Below are 21,243 nucleotides of genomic sequence, written 5' to 3' on the forward strand. Positions count from 1 at the left end.
ACTGGTACCGAGAACACTCCCGATGGCTCACCCCTCCAAGCTAAATCATCTTCATGAAGAATTGTTGCCAGTGGGATTCGAAGGATCCTTTCCACATCAACCATATCCAAGGTATTGGTACTTATCTCTTCTCTCCATTCTCTTTGATTATTATCAATGAGCTCAACAAAATACTCCAAATTGCAATTATCAACTAGATGATTTAACCTGTAATTATGAGAACCTGGTAACGATGCATGGTTAAAAATAGAAACATTATCACCCTTTTCCACCCTCCAACACGTGCCTTCCTAAAGCACTTTTCTCGTCGCCCATATACTTTTCCACATGTAAGAAGCATTATATTTTAAACTTGCTTGTAAAAAATTTGAATTGGGGTAATATTTTTCTTTTAAAACTTTTTCTAGTAAAGAATTTGAGTTTGAAATAAGTTTCCACCCCTGTTTTTCTAGTACGGCTATGTTAAAATTTGCTAAACTTTGAAACCCTAAACCCCAATTTTCCTTCAGATCACATAGTTTCCCCCATGCGCACCAATGTAAATGACGTTTTCCATGAGATTTCTACCATCAAAACCTAATAATTATTCCCTCCAGTTCTTCACGTAATGATTTGGGTAACAGAAAACAAGCCATAGAATAAGTTAGAAAAGACTGTAAAACTGCTTTAATGAAGACTTCCCTCCTTACGATAAGAATCGTGTACTGCAGTTATCAATTTCTTTTTCATTCGATCTTTTAAAATTTGAAAAGAGGCTTTTTTTCCTTCTAAAAACCACATTAGGAAGACCCAAGTACTTCTCTGGATTATTTGAATATCTCACTCCCAGCTCATTAGATAATTGTACTCTTACACTTTCAGAAGTATTCATACTGAAGAAAACCGTAGATTTGTCAAAATTCATACACTATCCCAAGCAATCTTCCTATTCTTTCAATACATTTTTCAAAACAGTTACACCTCTTGTAGTAACATCCTCAAAAAAGAATGCAGTCATCCGCAAAGAGTAGATGCGGCACTGTAGGTCCACTTCGACTTGCCTTAACCCCCTTTAATTTCCCCTCACTACTAACAAGACACATTAGAATGGATAGACCCTCACTGCAAATCAAAAAAAGAAACGGGCTTAAGGGGTCTCATTGCCTTAGCCCTCTTGTAAGGAGAAAAAAGTCTCTTTTCAGTCCATTTATGCTTATTGAATAAGAAACAGTTGATATACACTTAATCACCGTATCCACTCAGGCCTTTGCAAAACCTGTTTTAGTCATCATCTCTTTTATAAAACCACATTCCACTCTATCGTAAGTTTTACTTATATCCAATTTTAGGGCTATAACCAAAAGTGTGCAATATCTCATATGCCAATAAGATATTATCTGAGATTAGCCTGCTCGGCAAAAAAGTGCTTTCACAACTATAATAAAAAAGTTTAAAATCTTCTAAAAACAGTTGCCGGTCATTTTTGCCACCAATTTATAGATGATATTACACAAGCTAATCGATCTGAACTTATTCATGTTTGTTGGGTTTTGGACTTTTGGTATGAGAACAATATTAGTAACATTCATATTTTTCATGCTCATTTATCATTAAGGACACTCAAACAGAAAAGACTAACCTCATTTACTACAATATGCCATCATTGTTGGAAAAAGATGGCCGGAAAGCCATCAATACCTAGTGCCTTAGTTGGTCCCATTCCTTTCAAAGTAGCATAAACCTTTTCTTCTAATAAGACTTTGTTAGCTCAGAGTTCATCTTATCGAAAATACATTTCTCAACCTCCGATAAAATATGTTGCATGTTAGGCGTCCCTTGTTTTGATGTGAAAAGACCTTCAAAGAAAGCTTTAGTGATATGTGCCATCTTGCTTTGTTCCCTCGTGTACCTACCATTTTCAGATTCTAGACTATTGATTGTATTTTTTTTTTGTTGAGAAGCAAAGGTATGGAAGAATTCTATGTTTTTATTACCAACCTTAAGCCAAATTATCCTCGCCCTTTGTTCCCAGTACAATCATCCTTATCAATCTCCCAGTTTAATTGAATTTTTGTATCAATTAAATCATCTAATATTTCAATTTGTCGATTTGCATTCATTAAATCCTCTAGTTTTTTATTCAACTTCACTTTTAATTCATTTCTTTTGCACTAAATGCATCGGCCCCATCCCATTAAACCCCTACCAAGGTTGTTAAGTTTGTTTAAAAAATCCCCACTAGTCAAACTCTATATTCTTTGGACTTCTCTCTCAAAGGTCTCATCCATCATCAACCAAGCTTCAAAATAAAAAGGTTTCTTGCTCCTCTCTTTACCCTCATTTTCCAATTGAATTAAAATAGGACAATGGTCGAAGAAAAAATGAGGTAAATGTCAAACTGAAGCATGTGAAAATCGCTCTTACCAGCTTGCATTCGCCATCCCATGTCAAGTCACTCCCTAATATTTATTTCTAGTAGATTCCTCCTTTCCTATGTAAACCGTGGACCCGAAAAACCTATATCAAAGAGACCACAATCTGAAAGAGTGTTGAAGCCACGGCCTGCATCGCAACAAAGAACCAACAGCAGCAAATTGGTCAAAAGACCAGCAGCAGCAAATTGTACAATTTTAGCTGCTATACTGTTTTGTAGCAAAGAAATGGATTTGGTTCAGTTATAAAATTACTTTTTGAATATTTGTTCCTATGGAACTTAGCCTAAATCTGTGTAATGAGTTAGCTAAGTTAGTAGGAAAGATTGACTGAAGTAATAGCTGGTATGCCAGCTTTCTTTTGTATACAAGTTGCTATATTTTTTTTTTGGTAAGTAAGAGCAGTTAAATTAGTAGGTAACTGTCAAATACTTTTGTAACCATCATATATTCAAAGTTTGAATGAAATTATGATGACTTCTCAGTTACAAAATTTCTTGCTGAGTTCTTTTCTTTTGTTTTTTCTTTCATTCGTTTTGCTTTCTTTGCTACTGCCATTTATCCAACAAATGGTATCAAGAGCTTTCAGTCTTTGAGGGCCTTGGTTGTACACTGTCACTAAGCAAACTGTGTTTGAAACAAAAGAAGAAGAGGTTGTTTTGCTTGCTGAAAAATGAGTTTTACACCACCTCCTCCACCTGTCTTTGCTGGAGAAAATTACAACATCTGGGCAGTGAAAATTAGAACATACCTGCAAGCACACAACCTGTGGAATGTTGTTCTCAATGACACTGAGCCACCACCATTAAGAGCCAACCCGACCATAGCCCAGATTAGGCAGCACAATGAAGACTGTGCCAAGAAGTATAAGGCTATGCCGTGCCTTCAAAGTGGAGTTTCTGATGTTATTTTCACAAGAATAATGGCTTGTGACACTCCAAAGCAGGCCTGGGACAAACTCAAGGAGGAGTTTCAGGGGTCTGACAAGACCAGACAACAGCAACTGATCAACATGAGAAGAGATTTTGAAAATCTCAAAATGAAGGACTCAGAAACTATCAAGCAGTATGCTGACAGAATCATGACTACTGTCAACAATATAAGGCTGCTTGGGGAGGAATTCAGTGACCAAAGAGTGGTTGAGAAGGTCATAACAACCTTGCCAGAGAAGTATGAAGCAAAAATTTCTTCTCTGAAAGATTCAAGGGACTTGTCAACAATCCCTTTGACAGAGCTTATAAATGCTCTTTATGCTCAAGAGCAGAGAAGGGCAAATAGGCAGGAGGACCACTATGAAGGAGCTTTTCAGGCTAGAAGCAGAGAAAGCTCAAGTGCAAACTTAAATGCCAAAGGCAAGAAGCCCTGGACTGAGAAGAAGAAGAAAGAACCTGAAAAAAAGAAGTTCCCACCTTGTGTCCATTGCAAGAAGACTACTCATCTTGAGAAATACTGCTGGTACAGACCAGACATTCAATGTAGAGCCTGCAAGCAATTTGGCCACATCGAAAAGGTCTGTAAGAGAAAGCCAAAACCACAACCACAATTTCAAAACCAAGCTCAAGCTGCAGAAGAGGTTGAATCACCTGAAGAGCATGTCTTTTCAGCATCATGCTTTGCAAGCTCGAGCAAAGTTAGTAAAATATGGTTGATTGACAGTGGATGTACCCACCATATGGCTTCTGAGAAGAGTATATTTAAGGAGCTTGACACCACCTTCAAGTCCAAAGTTAAAATTGGCAATGGTGAGCTGCTGGAGGCAAAAGGGAAAGGCAAGGCCTTGATAAGCACCAAGTCAGATATTAAAACCATTTCAGAGGTTCTCTATGTACCTGACATTGACCAAAATTTGCTAAGTGTTGGCCAGCTATTGGGGAAGGGTTATTCTCTGATTTTTGAAGGCAAAAACTGTTTGATCAAAAATGCTGCTGGTGAAGTGTTGACTACAGTGGCTATGCAAGACAGAACCTTCATTGTGGATGTGAATCAACTGCAAGCCAAGGCATATGCATCTCAGTCTGATGAGACAGACTTGTGGCACAGGAGGATGGGGCATATGAACTACAATTCACTGAACATGCTGCACAAAATGGATTTGGTCAGTGATATGTCCAAAATTGAGCCAAAAGATGCTGTATGTGAGGTCTGTCAGCTAGGCAAACAGACCAGATTACCCTTTCCAGTCAACAAGGCATGGAGAGCACAAGGGAAGCTTCAGCTTATTCATACAGACATCTGTGGACCAATGAAGACTACCTCCTTAAATGGCAGCAGGTACTTTGTACTCTTCATTGATGATTATTCAAGGTTCTGTTGGGTAAATTTTTTGAAGCATAAGTCAGATGTTTATGACTCCTTCTGCAAATTTAAAGCCTTGGTTGAAAACCAAGCAAATTGCAAACTAAAATGTTTGAGGTCTGACAATGGTTCTGAGTATGTATCTCAGAAGTTTCAAAAATTGTGTGATGATGCTGGAATTCAACACCAATTGACTACTGTGTACACACCACAGCAAAATGGTGTTTGTGAAAGAAAAAACAGAACAGTCCTTGATATGGCTAGGTGTTTGTTATTTGAGGCTAAAATGCCTAATGTTTTTTGGGCTGAAGCTGTGAATACAGCTATTTACCTGTTGAATAGGTTGCCAACTAATGCAGTCAAAGGAAAAACTCCCTTTGAAGCCTGGTTTGCACAGAAACCATCTGTCTCTCATTTGAAGGCATTTGGCTGTCTATGTTATGTGTTGGTACCTGAGGAGAGAAGAACTAAGTTGGACAGGAGGTCCATGCCTGGGGTGTTTGTTGGCTACAGCAACGTGAAGAAAGGATACAGAGTCTTTGATCCACTGACCAAGAAGGTTGTAGTGAGCAGAGATGTAAAATTCAGTGAAGCAAGTAGCTGGAAATGGGATGGAATTGAAGCAAATTTACCTGATGGAGAAGAGATTGATGTTGATCTGCAACAAGCTGAAAATGAAGAAGTAACTGAAAATGGCTATGATGATCAACCTGTTCGAGGCACCAGGACATTAGCTGACATCTATGAGAGATGTGCAGTAACTATATTAGAGCCTTCATGTTTTGAAGAAGCTGAAAAAGAAAAATGCTGGCAGGATGCTATGGAAGCTGAATTTAAAATGATTCAGAAAAATGATACATGGGAGCTTGTAAACAGACCTGAAAACAGAAAAATTATAGGTGTAAAGTGGGTTTATAGAATTAAGAACAATGCAGATGGCTCACTTAATAGACATAAGGCCAGACTGGTTGTTAAAGGTTATAGCCAGCAGCAAGGGGTTGATTTTTCTGAAACCTTTGCACCTGTTGCAAGGTTGGATACTATCAGATTGCTGCTAGCTTTGGCAGCTCAAAAGCATTTGAAAGTGCATCATCTGGATGTTAAGTCAGCCTTTCTAAATGGCTTTCTTAATGAAGAAATATTCATTGAGCAACCTGAGGGTTTTAAGGTCACTGGTGAAGAACAGATGGTCTACAAGCTGAAAAAGGCTTTGTATGGTCTAAAACAGGCTCCAAGGGCCTGGTATGAGAGGATTGATGGCTACTTAGCAAGGCTCGGGTTCATAAAGAGTATCAGTGAGCCTACACTCTATGTTAAGAAGGATCAGGAGGAAACCTTGTTAATTGTTTCCTTGTATGTTGATGATCTATTGGTTATTGGCTGCAAAGATGAACTTATTGAAGACTTCAAAAAACAAATGCAACATGTCTTTGAGATGACTGACCTTGGTCTGATGACCTACTTTCTTGGCATGGAGATAAAACAAGGAAGTGATGGCATTTTCATAAGTCAGCAAACATTTGCTTCCAAGGTGCTTGAAAAATTTTGCATGTTGAAATGCAAACCAGTCACTACACCAGTTGCAATGGGAGAAAAATTGTCAAGTGCCAGTGAACATGATCGAGTAGACGAGAAGGCATATAGAAGCTTAATTGGTTGTTTGCTTTATTTAACAGCAACTAGACCAGACATTGTCTATGCTGTTAGTCTACTTTCAAGGTTTATGCACTGCAGTAATGTGGCACATCTGAAGGAAGCAAAAAGAGTATTAAGGTATGTCAAAGGAACCATCGATACTGGTGTGAAGTTTTGGAGGGCAAAGGAGCTGAAACTCGTAGGCTATTCTGATAGCGATTGGGCAGGGTCAGTTGATGACATGAGGAGCACTTCAGGTTATTTTTTCACCTTAGGCTCGAGTGTTTTCAGCTGGAGTTCGAAGAAGCAACAAACTGTTGCACAATCTACAGCAGAGGCTGAATATATCTCAGCTGCAGCAGCTGTAAACCAAGCCATTTGGCTTAGGAAAATTTTGGATGATTTGAATGAAAGTCAAGTTCAGCCTACTGAGATTAGAGTGGATAATCAATCAGCTGTGGCCATAGCCAAGAATCCAGTCTTCCATGGTAAGACTAAACATTTCAAAATCAAATTCCATTTTGTTAGAGAAGCTGAGCAATCTAGGGAGGTTAGCTTAGTTCATTGCAGCTCAGAAATTCAGCTAGCTGACATTTTAACTAAACCATTGGGAGCCAACCGATTTAATGCTTTGAAGGAAAGGATTGGTGTTTGTTGCATACAGACCAAGGAGGAGTGTTGAAGCCGTGGCCTGCATCGCAACAAAGAACCAACAGCAACAAATTGGTCAAAAGACCAGCAGCAGCAAATTGTACAATTTTAGCTGCTATACTGTTTTGTAGCAAAGAAATGGAGTTGGTTCAGTTATAAAATTACTTTTTGAATATTTGTTCCTATGGAACTTAGCCTAAATCTGTGTAATGAGTTAGCTAAGTTAGTAGGAAAGATTGACTGATGTAATAGCTGGTATGCCAGCTTTCTTTTGTATACAAGTTGCTATATTTTTTTTTGGTAAGTAAGAGCAGTTAAATTAGTAGGTAACTGTCAAATACTTTTGTAACCATCATATATTCAAAGTTTGAATGAAATTATGATGACTTCTCAGTTACAAAATTTCTTGCTGAGTTCTTTTCTTTTGTTTTTTCTTTCATTCGTTTTGCTTTCTTTGCTACTGCCATTTATCCAACAAAGAGTTTTCAGAAACTACTTCATTCTTTTTTCTTCTTTTGGCAATCCATCCTTTTTCTCAGACTCATACAAAATTTCATTAAAATCTCCACAAACTAGCCATAGAAGATCAGTATTCGTCCTTAGTTTTCTTAACTCATTCCATGAATCGCTTCTACCATTTACAAACGAAGATCTATAAAACCCCGTAAAACACCATTCCAACTCTATCTTCTTTGACTTAACCATCACATCGATAAAATTCCTAGAGAAACTTATTAGTGTTATATCCATCTCCTCTTTCTAGGTTAAACATAAACCACATACTCACATCCGCCCCCACCTCAATCCCATGCATGAAACCATAACGTCTCCTAATTGATCCCATCTTATGATTGTCAAGTTTCGTCTCCATAAAGAAGACAAATTAGGGTTTATACAACTTAGTACATTCCAAAGTCAATGCACTACTCGTGGATTCCCCAAATCACAGACATTCCAGCATAGGATTTTCATTATGCCCGATTGGCAAGCCAACTGGCTGCCACCAATCCTAATTAAGGTGATGCTTGAACTTCCCCTGTAGAATTACCCATTGGAACTATGTTTTCCAGATTCCCCTTCTGCTACTTTTGTCCTTTTTTCTCTATTGTTACTTTCAGAAAGTGTTTCTAAATCCTTCAAATCGTCCCAATCCTTTTTCCGATAAGCGAATCCCCCCTCACTTTGATCCATTGGGGCTATTTTCCTAACCTCTCTATCTTTTTCTTGATCCCTTGAGTCCATCTATGTTATTATGAGATTAATCAACTTGGCCCATTTCTATAGCCGAAGGAGACTAGCCCAAATTAAAGGCTCATTGTGCTCCATTTTATCACAATCTGGATTTTTAGAATAGAGGACTTTATCTTTGTATTCATCCTTATCAACACCTCTAAATTTATCGTCAAACCAAATCCTATCCTAATCTTTTTTCCTTAAGATTCGGTCGTAACAAGGGAGAGTCCATATTGGTCTCTACCTCTCTGATTCCCGAATTGTCTTTCATCGCTGTCCACCTTTTGTCCTAAACTATATCGAAATTTGTGTTTTCCCTCATTTTCTCATCAGATCTCTCCAAGTAGAAACATTATGTCATCGATTTCTTTATGTTTGCTCCTAACTGCATACTTACCTTCCCCATCAAGTTTGACTCTGCTTTCAGGGTTAGACAGAAAGGTAAATCGTCTTCTAGGAATTCATTAGAATCCGCTAGAGTGTCATTGCATTCCTTTATTCCGTGTCCCATACACCCACATCCAAACAAAAGCCAGGCAAATTTTCATACTTAAAAGAGACCCAGAATTTTTCTTACAAACCTGCTAGAATGAACATCCCTCTACGTAGAGGCTTTTGCGCATCTAACTCCACTTTAATACAACAAAAATCCCCAATTATTTTAGAACTAATGATTTCTCTAAAAGTGGATCCAATCGCATGTGTAAGATCTTTCTTTTCTCATTCTGGTGGGCGTGGACCCATTTTGAGCCAAAAGGGAGACTTTTCCAAACAAAGACTGCTTCTTTCCATCGGCTTGTCCAATTTTTTGAAAATCACCAAATTTTGTCTAAAAAGCCAAGGTTTTCTTGCCAGTATTAATTCCAGATCTTCCTCATCATCAAACTCAATCATAAACAGGTTTTGACCGGCAACTTTAATCTTAAATTTCTTTTTTTGTTTTCCAGATACTTTTTAATTGGGGTCGAAAGCTATCTGGATTGTAGGTTTTCGTCGTCCAAACCATCCCCAAAAGAGTCGGCTTTCCTTTGGGAACCACTAGAGAACTTTTAACTGTCAGTTGCACCAGTTCTTCTTTTAAAAGAGAGATGTCGTCCCTCTCCATAGCTACCTTTGTCACCGCCCTACTCAGAACCCAACCATAACAGACCTGTTTCTTTGGGAGACTACAAGAGAGCACTCTTGACGTTGTTATGCTCTTTAAATCAACTCTCTTTAGTTCTATAAATGACGGTAAAAAAATGTAAATATATTTTCTTTTAGAAAATAGAAACTTTATAAACAGCTAAGCATAAATAATGCCTTCATAATCTCCCCTCCCCCAATAGGGGTTGCTTTTCTTGGATGAAATAACCAATCAAAGCTTTAATTTATATTTAAGGGTATGGACTTTGATTCTTAAGAAGAAAAAAATGAACAAAACCCAAAATGTCAACTTTGCTATCCTTTGTTGTAAAGTTGAGAGAAAAAACAAAAAGAAAGCAGTTAATTTCTTGTTAGGTACCATTTTACAACTAATGTAAACCATTATCTTTACCCACTAATCAATCAAACCTCATTCATTCAATTCTTGTTTTCACTGCAACTCACTACAAGTATTATTATAATAATATTTGAGTATTCGAATTTTGAATGATATTGTTAAAACTCAAACATGATTAATAAAATATATATTTAAAATAATATTTTGGGACTATATTTTTCGTAAAATATTTATATTTGACGTACATTTAAATATTAATATTAATATAAATTATAATTTTTCAAATATACATATCACAAATAAAATGAGGGAAAAGTGAGTGGCAAGTTTGTTGATAAGCAAGAAAGACTCCAAATTTAAGTTTTGGTGGAAATCTTTCATAATCAGACAATTAATGGCATTTATATATTAGTAATTGAAAGCTAGATTTGAACCAACGATATCAAAATTTGGCAGTAATTCTGATTGCAATTTTTTTTTCTTTTTGCAATACTACAATTATAGAAAGCCACATTGGTGATAATTAATTAATTATGAACCCTAATTAGACTCATTGTGAGACTTTTCGTAAAATAGGTTCTCATACCATTATTGATATATATAATGATAATGCTATCTAAAAAGATGTTTCTAAAGAAAGCAGATACCCATTACTCCCATGATTCTATTCTAAGAGAATAGGATAGGATTTAAATTATGCTTATTAATCATATCATATAAAATATTATTTTGAGAGTAGTATTATATTAAAATATTTTTATTTTACAAAGTAGAGAATAGTATTATTTGTTATATTTCTATATACTACATTTATAAACTAATTTTATTATTTCAAATAAAACTAAATTTAATTTTTATTTCAACTTTTTATAAGCAATGGTCACAAAATTGCATATTTGACCATAATGTATATTCCTTGAAAAACAAGATTATAAAACAGCAAGAAAGAAGAAAAGAAAGTCAAGAACTGACTTCTCAACTAATAACTTTGCAAAATCAGAACCAGACACAATGGAATTCATCTTCTCATATCAAAACTTTTATATATAAAATACAAAATGGAAACAATACTGTCGGTAAATGGGATCCAACTTCCATTAAAATATCATAAAATCTCGTTTTCCTTCTGATCTTCATAACTTTCCCATGTGACAAAGCTTTATGCCTTTTCATCAACTCTTTGCTGGCAAACTGCCATTTTCCTTTCCTTTTTTTCTTTTTTTCTTTTTTTCTCTTAAATGTTTAAACGTTTGGTTTTTAGTGTCTATAGTTTGTAACATTCTTTCAAGCCAAACACAAACCAAAGTACTAAATACCCTGCAAAAGATGAAATAGCACAACATCCAATGAAAAAGAAAATCCTTGCCAACTTCTATAGTGCAAATAAATCACCTGAAAAACCCCATGAGTTTCTAAAGCTTTTTAGCATAACACAACATGTTGCTGTTACAAGTTCCATCAATGGATCATGAACTCATTTTATGAAGACTCAGTGTTTGTTTCTTTGTCTTGTCTTAAAATTATGGACTTGAGGACACGTCTTGATTATGTTTTGTTCCAACTCACTCCAACTAAAACCAGGTATCTTTTTTCTTTTTTTCGTGTGAATTGAGGTTCTTTCATTGTGTCATTTCATCTTATTTGGTTTATCTGAAATTGAAGATGTGAACTGGTGATTTTTGCTGGAAAAGAGAGTGAGAAATTGGAACCTGGATTATTAGATCCCTTCATTTCACATCTCAAAACTGCTAAAGATCAAATATCAAAAGGAGGCTACTCTATAACTCTTCGTCCAGTTGGCTTAACTCCTTTTTGGTTCACTAAAGCCACTCTGCAAAGGTAAAATGTTACGGATATCGAGATTCGAATCTTAATTTTATTGAGTGTCTCTTTCTAAGGGTGTCTGTCTTTCAACCAACTGAACTAAAACTTGGGTTTTAACAGGTTTGTGAGGTTTGTTAGCACACCGGAAGTTCTTGAGAGATTTGTGACAGTGGAGAGAGAAATTGAGCAGATTGAGAATTCAATTCAATCAAATGAAGCAGCAAATGCAGCTGGTGCCACAGAGACAATGGTATGTTTTGTCTGAACTTGTTCTTTTCATTTTATGAAGATCTGTTGATGTTGTGGTGGATTTTGGTTTATGAAGTTCATTAGTTTTATTGAGTTCTATGTTTTAGAGTTCAATCTTGTTATAGTATTATCAATTATGTTACTCATGATTCATCCAATCTGGAACTGACAGGAACTGAATCAGTTATTTCCGGGAATTTCCAGAAAACATTTTCTTCATCAAGGGCATGTTGTGTCTGATCTGCTAAAACATTTGTTTGGTTTCCTTCCCTTGATATCTCACAATCTTAATTCATGTGTTCTTCATGCTTCGTTCAGTCAAATGGTGAATTCAATGGAACTGGGGACGCTGTTCAAGAAGAAAATTCAAAAGTAAATTACTTTCTTCTTTGCAATTTATTCGTATTAGCTCTGATTTTACATTTCTGTCATTACTATGCAGCCATTGCTCACCTGGGGTTAAACCTGCAGGGTTCGACTTCAACGAGTTCTCGAAACTAGGAAGAAAGTACTTTCTAAAGAACAAGCAATCGCTTATGCTCATTCCTTGGTTGCCGGTTATGAACCCGATCATATCGAAGATCTCCTATCTTTTGCTGATGCTTTCGGTGCTTCACGGTTAAGGTAAACGAATGATTTCCATCAGCTAGGAGTTAGGTCTGCATTTCTATAAATGATGGGAGTTTACTGGAGTTTCGGTTTGAAAATTGCAGCATTACTTGAGGCCATGAAAGCTTTGTCTTACTGCAGATTGTATGCAATTTTTTACATTACATTATGCCATTTGGTTTTTTTCATTCAAACATTAAATCATTGTTCATGTATGTGTGTGTGAGTTTAATGTTATACATCAAAAATAAAGGACCATTTATCTTCGATATTCGGAAATATAGTCTATTTCATTTTATGTGTCAGGGAAGTTTGCTTGAATTTCATGGAGTTGTGCAAGAGAAAGAATGAAAATAGGCTTTGGATGGCTGAAGTAGCAGCAATGCAAGCATGTCCAAGACCGGACTTGTCTTACCTTGGAACATCCGGGATCGTACTTGCGGGGGAAGAAAATGATCCAAATCAAAATCTTATGATGAGTTTGTCTAGCACGAAGCAAAACGGTTCAGCTGATGCATCTGATGCTGGGAGTTCAGATATTAACCCAGGTAAGGATGGATCTCCGAATTTCTCAGGTCCCATATAACTGTACATGTTCTGAAATCTTTAACATCTTCCACAGATGAGAAAGCTCAAGTACAGATGCCATGGCCACCCCATGCTCCTCAATTCATGCACAATTTTTAGGGTCCTGGATTTCAACAAATGTCTCCATATCAAGGTTACTTTTTCCCTGGGATGCATGCTGTGCCTCCATATTATTCGACGAATATGCATTGGCCTCCGAATGTAGAGGATTCAAGTCTTGCGCGTGGTTGGGAACCAGAGGATCATAGAAGTCATAAATCATCTTCTAGGAACAAGAAAAAATCTTCACGTAGTAAGGCAGATGAAACTTCAAAGCAAGATGAATCGACTGAGCCTAGTGATTCAAGCTCCGAGAGTGAACCAGAAGAACAGGTTCGAAAGAAAAAGCACGGAAAGAAAGCCTCAAGAAAGGTAGTTATCTGTAACATTAATTACATTTCTTCCGAGAGGAATGGGGGAAAGGACAGTGACTCTGAAGAGACTTCACATGAGGATGAGTTCATTGATGGAGATTATCTTAAACCGCAAGTGGAGGAGGCTGTTGAATCATTGGAGAAACAACATAAATCTCCCTCGTGACATCATAAGCAACACGATCGAAACAAGCATCGAAACACTGTTTCATATGATGATGAGCATGAAACTATGGCTGCCACTGCAAGCAATCCCTGGGATGCTTTCCAAAACCTTCTGTTGCAGGAAAAGGATTTGGATTCTTCCGAGCCTGCAAGGTTGAAAGGTAAATATTTTGCAGGCAATGGTTCTGAGAATGGAATCGGGAGGTCATCTGTATTTAATCCGAACTCCGAGACAGTAAGAAATCAGCCTGCAGTATTTAGTGATCCCTTTCTGGCCACATAGATGGATAGCGGCTATGAGGGTGAAACTCGAGGCATAAACTTCAGAACTAATGAATTCTAGGGACCAGTTGCTAAGAGAAGAGATGACACAAATGAGGAATTGGTGATGCTACAAGGCAATGGTTCTCGGATCAGTTCTCGAACTGATATATCGGATTTCGCCACAGAATCTACAATGACCAGAAGTCGAAAAGAAGGAGAATGGTTTATGAACAACCAACTGGATAAATCAGCAAACCAGAATGAGATCATAGGCCTCAAAATGTTCAACGGTGATAATGCTTCTTCATTAGCGGCAGGATGTTCCGACACTGAGAAAAACAAGAAAGATGCTCTCATTGATGATTCTTTAATGATTCAAGGTCCATCATTAGGAGAAGATCAACATGATTCTCGGTTACGGATCGGAATAGGCATGGTTGCCGAAATTGAAGCTACCAAAAATGACAATGCAGAAAGTGTTCCAAAGGCTGCTTCTATTTCATATGAACCAGATGACCTTTACATGATGCTTGGACGTGATTCATCTGAGGTAAATGCCATCTCTTCTCGGACTCATGAAATCGACTATGAAATGAACATGTTATCTGCTAAAGTGAATAGGGAACATTCGGATGTTGAAACAACCAGTGCTGATGACAAGGATACTAATGGTAGAAAAAATAGAAGTTCCGAAGGAAAACTTTCGAATAAAGAATCTCGATCTAGAGTTCTGAACAGATCAGTAGTCAAGAGCAAATCAGACATGGCATCAAAGATCAGGAAAACGCCAGCCGGAACCAGAACTGTAGTCCAGAAATCCAAATTTGATCAGGTATTTATCAACCCTTTAGGCTCTAAACTGCAATGCTCAATGTGGCTAAAAATTTTAATACATTTCCTGTGTCATTTTTCATGGTCTTAACATATGAAAACTTCCAATTGTGTGTCCATTAACATGTTTCTGATTTCATGTCCTCGGTCTTGTCTTTTTTCGAATAGAAAGAGGAGATTCGGAACAGAATCGAGGAATTACATATTCAGCGCCAGGAGGATTGCTGAGAGAAGTGCAGCTAAGGGTCTTAACACAGTTACTTCCAGGAAAAACTCCATTGGAACTAAAACTTCAACAACTTCTTTGAAGAATCAACCCCTGAACCAGGACACAAAGAAATTACCAAAGCCAGCTCTAAGAAGTTCCACTATAGAACACCTTGCGACTGCTCGGAACACTTCAAAGGTCTTATCAACCGAATTGAAATCAAACCAACCGAAAAAGTCTGCATCGAAGGAAAACAGTTCATCGACAACTGGATCTCAGAAGGTTAAATCAAGCACAAACAAAGTAAAAGCTTCAGATCAGAAAAGTGGCACAAAGAAAGTACTTTCCTGTGACAAAGATCCACAAGAAAAGGGCTCAGAAGAGATTACATTCGAATCTGAAGCTACTCAACAAACTGCCATTGTTGATGATTTCAAAGACATTCAAGAGTTGCAGAGCACTACTTAAATAATGAAACCTGAAGAATGTGAAATTCCTCAAAGAAACACACCATCAGAGTCAAAAAAACTCCAATGCAAATATGCTTACTGAGGATAATAAGCCACTGCAATCAGATCATTTAAAAGCAAAAGATTTTGATGAAGATGTTCCTGAGATGATTACAGTTGATCCCATACCACCATCGCCTGACAAGACTGGTTAGTTTTCAACTGTAAATGTCAGAACAAACAGCGAGGTGGATGGAAAAGATACGTCAGGTAGGGTGATTGCTGAAATAGAGATCTCAACACCACCACCAAATGAAGCAATAGAGATGGAACCTTCAGTTCACTCCAGGAAGAAATGGAACAATGGTGAAAACTCTCCCAAAGCATCCAAAAGGTTTAGAAAGCTCCTTTTCTTTGGAAAAAGAACTAGAAACTCTACTACTTAAAACTGATTTCATAGCCATAGTTAATTCTTGCAAGCAGTTTGATGTGTGCTTGCCATCCCATAATGCTTCTGCTTCAGGTTCTTGGTTCTATAAGTTATGCCACTTGGATTTTGATTTGAGTGTTGGATGACAAAATACGTCCAATACAGGTATGTTAAAATTTTCAAATATTTTCTCATTTGTTTGGAGGATCTTTGAAAGATAGTATGCTCAAGATATGCTTTGGACAGAAATATTTCAACAAAAATGAAAAGTCGAACTTAGATAGTGTTATAAAGCTTCAGGTAGAAGGTACCAATAAGGCCATTGATGTCGGAGCCATTCAAGGATTCATGAAATTTGGAAAGAAAAATGAGAAAAGATTCATAACTTAATTTGTCTTTGTTTGATATATCATGTTGTCAGATTGAAACACTTTTTTTTTTTTTGGTTTGGTTTTGCCTTTGTATACAAATTTGTATATAAATTTGGTCCATTTGTTTGAACCATTAGTAATTGTTATCCAAATCTTTGATTTTATGTTTCATACGAAGATCTTTAATTTTACTTTTTACTTTCTGCTTTGCTCCTCTACATACTGATTTGAATAACTTTATACTATACATACGAATTTTAAGATTATAAGTCATGCTGCTACACTATCTTTCCCTTCACTCATCTTCCTATGGATGAAACAAAATAAGAGAACAACAAAGGAAAATTACCTGAAGCCACCTCCACTAAACTAAAAATCAAAAGTTGATTTTGAGTGTGCTTAGTTGAACAGAAAAGTAGGAGAGAAAGAAAGAGTAGAACAGTAGGAAAAAAATAATTTTGGGCATGTTTGATAGGGAAGAAAATTGAAAAGAAAGAGGATAGAATAGGCAAGCATTTACTATCCTAATGCATAAAAACATATCATTCTAAATTCGAATAATAAGATGAGAAAAAATTTAAAAAAAAATGTATAATAAGTTAATGGTTTGTTTAAACACAATATAGTGAGTTGAGGAGGAAAAAAAATAATAATAAATAAGGAGAGCTTAAAAGGCAATTATCCAAATTTAAAAATTGGTATCGCCACACTGGCAGCACCCTTGCCCTTCCTTTTCAGCAGCCATTTAAAAATAAAAAATTTGCATAACAGGTTCCTAAATCTTTTAAATCATTATTTTTTATTTTTTTATTATTTTGGGTTAGAAATTTAGGGTGGTGCCGCTTATGCACCACCCTCCACCAAGTCAAATGTACCATTTTGGTATTTAGCTTTTGAAACAACCTATTTTGATATTTTGTTTTATTTTTATATTATGTGGGTAAAAAACCCTCTCTTCTACCCATATAACCCTTTCTTCCCACTTGTTTTTGACTCACTCTGAGTTAACTCACTGATCAACCGTCTTCCAACACCATCAACTCATCCTCATCGAGTTATCAAAGTTGCAGCATTCCACAGTGATTATTTATCCAAAAAGAGTAGCAACAACGACCACAATGTGAAACTCACCGAGGATTAAAAGATTACATTCCCTAAAATCAATATACTATAAAAGACTTTATTTGAGAGTTCCTCATTTTAGGGATTCAATCAAATTAGTCTCTTTACGATTCAATAGATCGACTTAATTTTTATAGTATTAAAAAGAATAAAAAAATCAAATTAGAATTAAGTTAGTATTTACTGTTTAATAGAATTAATATTTTCAAAATTTTTATAGTTTTGCAAATAAAAATTTTTGTTAAGAATTGGACTACAATTGAAAAAAAAATTCAAGATGAGTTTTATACAATAAATGTTAACTCATTTACAATTTAGACTTATTTGATTCTCTTTAATAGCATATGACTAGATTAATCTATTTAATAATAGATGGACTAATTTGATTCAATTTCTATAATACAAAACCTCATTTTTTTTGTGTGTAAAAAAACAAACCTAAAATATAACAAACACTCAAACTCCCTAACATTCCAATAATATCCTAAAACACATTAAAATTCTAAACTATTACCTCCAAAGAATGCCCAAATTATTAATTGCACTATATTGTTTTGTCCAACTTATTGACACTCTAATAGTTTTTAAAAAGCTCTAGGACAATCCTTAAAATGCGAAGAGATTCTTATTTTTTCATATACACTAGGCAATCAAACCAAAAAGCATTGGTCAAAATACCTCAGACCTCGGTAACCATCCAAAATTTTCTAAATTTGTCTTGATCTATTCTAAGAGACTAACAGAGAAGAATTGGGTTTGGGGATCTCCTAACACTATATGCCTCCAAACTTCTTTAGCCACCGGACAATCCTTAAGGGCATGCAAAATGTCTCCTGTGTCATGCTGGTATACTGGGCAAACCTCACTTTGTCCAATACCTTTTTTTGAGTACGCTCAAGATTAGTGAGCAACTGTTCCTTACATACTAACCATAAAAAGAATCAGACTTAGTGTGGTCCTTGATATTTCCAAACGGTCTTCCACCTAAAATCTTGCTCATTCCATGTGTTTCTTTTCATCATTCGATAAGCGCTTTTAACCGTAAAGCCCCAACCTCCAAAGTACTTTAATCTCTTTAGTAATTAATCATAATTTAACAAAAAAATATTAACAGTTTGACCGAAATTTTAAAATTTTAAAAATAAAAAAAAATTAAATTTTCAAAATAAAAGTAGAAAGATAACATATTTTAACCCTTTTTTCCTATTGCACCAAATTCAATAGGAGAGCTATGCATTTGTAAAGAAGCAAATCGGAAGGCAAATTCAAGGCCCATTTAGTATCAAATTATACCTTACAGGCCCATTTTAAAGACACCCTGAGTGAGGTTATGTTTTAAACAAGGTTGAGCATTTCATCTCAACTTGATTACACCTTATTGATATCACGCAGTCACACATCCCTGATATTGCGGTACCATGTTGTATCTGTTTCAGCCATTATACAACTACCAAGAAAGCTTCATGGATTTAGGCAGACAGCAAAAACTTGTATTCGAAAGACCATTTAGTCAGAGAGATCATCGTCGATGAAATTTTACGTCTTTCTGTTTTCACTCTCCAACCATTGAATTCTGGCATCCTAGCTAGTATCTTCAAGGCATGCCATAACTGTCCACCAATTGTTTGTCATTTTACTACAAGACACAAATTTGATTGTTCTAGATTTGTCAAAAGTTTTCACACAAATCCACATAACACAAAGATGTATGGTCATGGGATCATAATTCAAAGACGACCAAAGGATGATGACTTTGTCAAAGAAAACTTAAATCTGGACTTCAACTCTTACTTCGTGCTTGGGACAATCACAAACCTTAAATATAAATCATAAAATAGACATGAATAATGTCAAAATATCAAAACAACTCCAAACTAATATACTTTTAATTACCATAGATTAATTTGCATAAAACTCTAAACCCAGAGTTTAAGTTATATTACTCATGCAACAAACTCTTAAAATGTGGCATTCACTAAATTAGAGATTCGGACTTAATATCTACCATTCTTTCTTTATTCTCAAACTACTACTTTGAAAATATATTGATTTTCAATTTAAAAAGCTAGGATTCATACCAAGGGCTGGCAAGGGCCTCAGTCCCTCCTAATATAGAAATTTTTTTATTTAGGCCTTTTATAATTTATAAAATTTTAAACTAATAATGGTAAAATTACACTTTAACCCTTTAAAAATGATAAATTTTTTATTTAATTTTTAAAAAAATATAAAGATATAAGATATTAAAATGACAAAATTATATTTTTACTATTATAAAAAATATATAATTTAATTTCGACCCAAAACAAATTTCTGATTTCACAAATGATATATTTAAAAGATAAAAAGATTTGAATCGAAAGAAATTCGTCCCTATTATTGATTTGAAATATAAGACTATTCATTTTCCCAGCTTTTGGATTCTGATCCTTGCAACTATATTTGGAAGCACAGTTGTAATGATCTGGGGCTTTCAAGAATGACGCTTCAAGTTATTTTCCATTTTCAACCATGGTAAAATACTAACATAAGATATAGAAAGTATTGTAAAAGTTTTGGTATCAAATCTAAAATTATTTGACATGCTGATTGCTACATTATTATTGAAAGACACCAAATATTGAGTGTGAGATTTTAATAATTTTAATTAGATGCTAAAGCATGTTATATATTGAAATAATAATAATTTTAATGTTTATTTAAGAGATGAAAATGGAATCCATTTTAAAGCTTAAACAGGCTGTTGAGAATCAAGACACATGCTATGTCTGCATCTACTAGAATTTATAACTTATTAATCATTTAATTGATTGATAATGGTGGGAACATACATTACAAAAAAAAAAAAGGGCATGTATTGATTCTTAACTCAATTTTCCATTCATTTATTAATATGTAATGCTACAAATATATTTGATTATACCCAATATTAATGTCTCAATGGATTTAACTTTGATAGAATTTAGGTAAAAATCTGTGCTTATGGTTGAAATTCACATTATATACTTTGCATATGCAATTAAATCATTCTTCATTAAATGAACAAAAAGAAAACCAGCCCCATGCATGCTTTTCCTTTCTCATTAATTTCAATACATTTTTTTCCCATAAATAATTATTAGCTTCATATTTGTCTCAAAATATGAGGTGGATTTAGGCTGAATCCACCTATTTTATTTTATTTATTTCTCTCTTATAGCTTCTGGGATTCTTCCTTCTTTCTACTTTTTGGTAAATTAATATAAAAATGATGCACAAGTCGTCATAATTCATGTGCAAGAATGAGTTGTAATTATACCTTTTTTGGCTGGATACTTTGAAAAAAAAAAACACTCTTTTCAATTTTCCCCCAAGTTAAATAAATGTGATTTAGGTAACCTAAAATCAAATTTATTCCAAATGTGTATTAAAATTTATTGGATAATCCTCCCCCATTTAAACTCTTCATAGTTCTATCTTACTTAATTAAGTTTTATTTTAATTTATACTAAATAAATCCGATGAAGAGAAATGATTCAAGTTCAAATTTTAGAGAAAAATATATTGTTGAAAGAAACCATCACAGACCTAAAAAGAATTATTTTTTATGAATTATAAAATTGATATGGAAGATAATTTAATTTCACCAAATAAAAATAAATAAATTCGATGAAATATTGACTTATGTTAAGAGCTTAGAGAGTAATATTTAGTTCGACCAAATAAAAGTTTTTTAAAAATATAAATTCACCATTTGATTCACGAGCAATGCATAAATATGAGGGAAATTATTTGATATACTATTAATGAACAATAAAAAGTAGGGGTTGACAAGTGTTTTATAGAGGTATTTTATATATTAATAATACTAACCCTAAATATAAATTTATAAATTAAATATGGAAATTTATCTCAATTCAAATTAAATGTTTAGAACTTATTTAATAGAAATTAAAGGTTAAAATTTTGTTTGAATTTTAAAATATATATATATATAGAGAGAAGGATGAAATTCATAGAGTATTTTTATTCT

General features: G+C 34.9%; 1 non-coding gene across 1 annotated transcript; it reads left to right on the plus strand.

The window, feature by feature from the left end:
* The first annotated feature begins 10,836 nt into the window (after positions 1 to 10,836).
* Positions 10,837 to 16,279, plus strand: LOC107895280 (COP1-interacting protein 7). The gene is made up of 9 exons (XR_005907434.1): positions 10,837 to 11,289; positions 11,371 to 11,547; positions 11,653 to 11,782; positions 11,954 to 12,153; positions 12,253 to 12,405; positions 12,697 to 12,938; positions 13,013 to 13,836; positions 13,900 to 14,652; positions 14,820 to 16,279. It is a non-coding gene; the product is annotated as a COP1-interacting protein 7 (transcript).
* The last annotated feature ends 4,964 nt before the right edge of the window (positions 16,280 to 21,243 follow it).

Source organism: Gossypium hirsutum, chromosome A13 (assembly GCF_007990345.1).
Source record: "Gossypium hirsutum isolate 1008001.06 chromosome A13, Gossypium_hirsutum_v2.1, whole genome shotgun sequence".
NCBI lineage: Eukaryota > Viridiplantae > Streptophyta > Magnoliopsida > Malvales > Malvaceae > Gossypium > Gossypium hirsutum.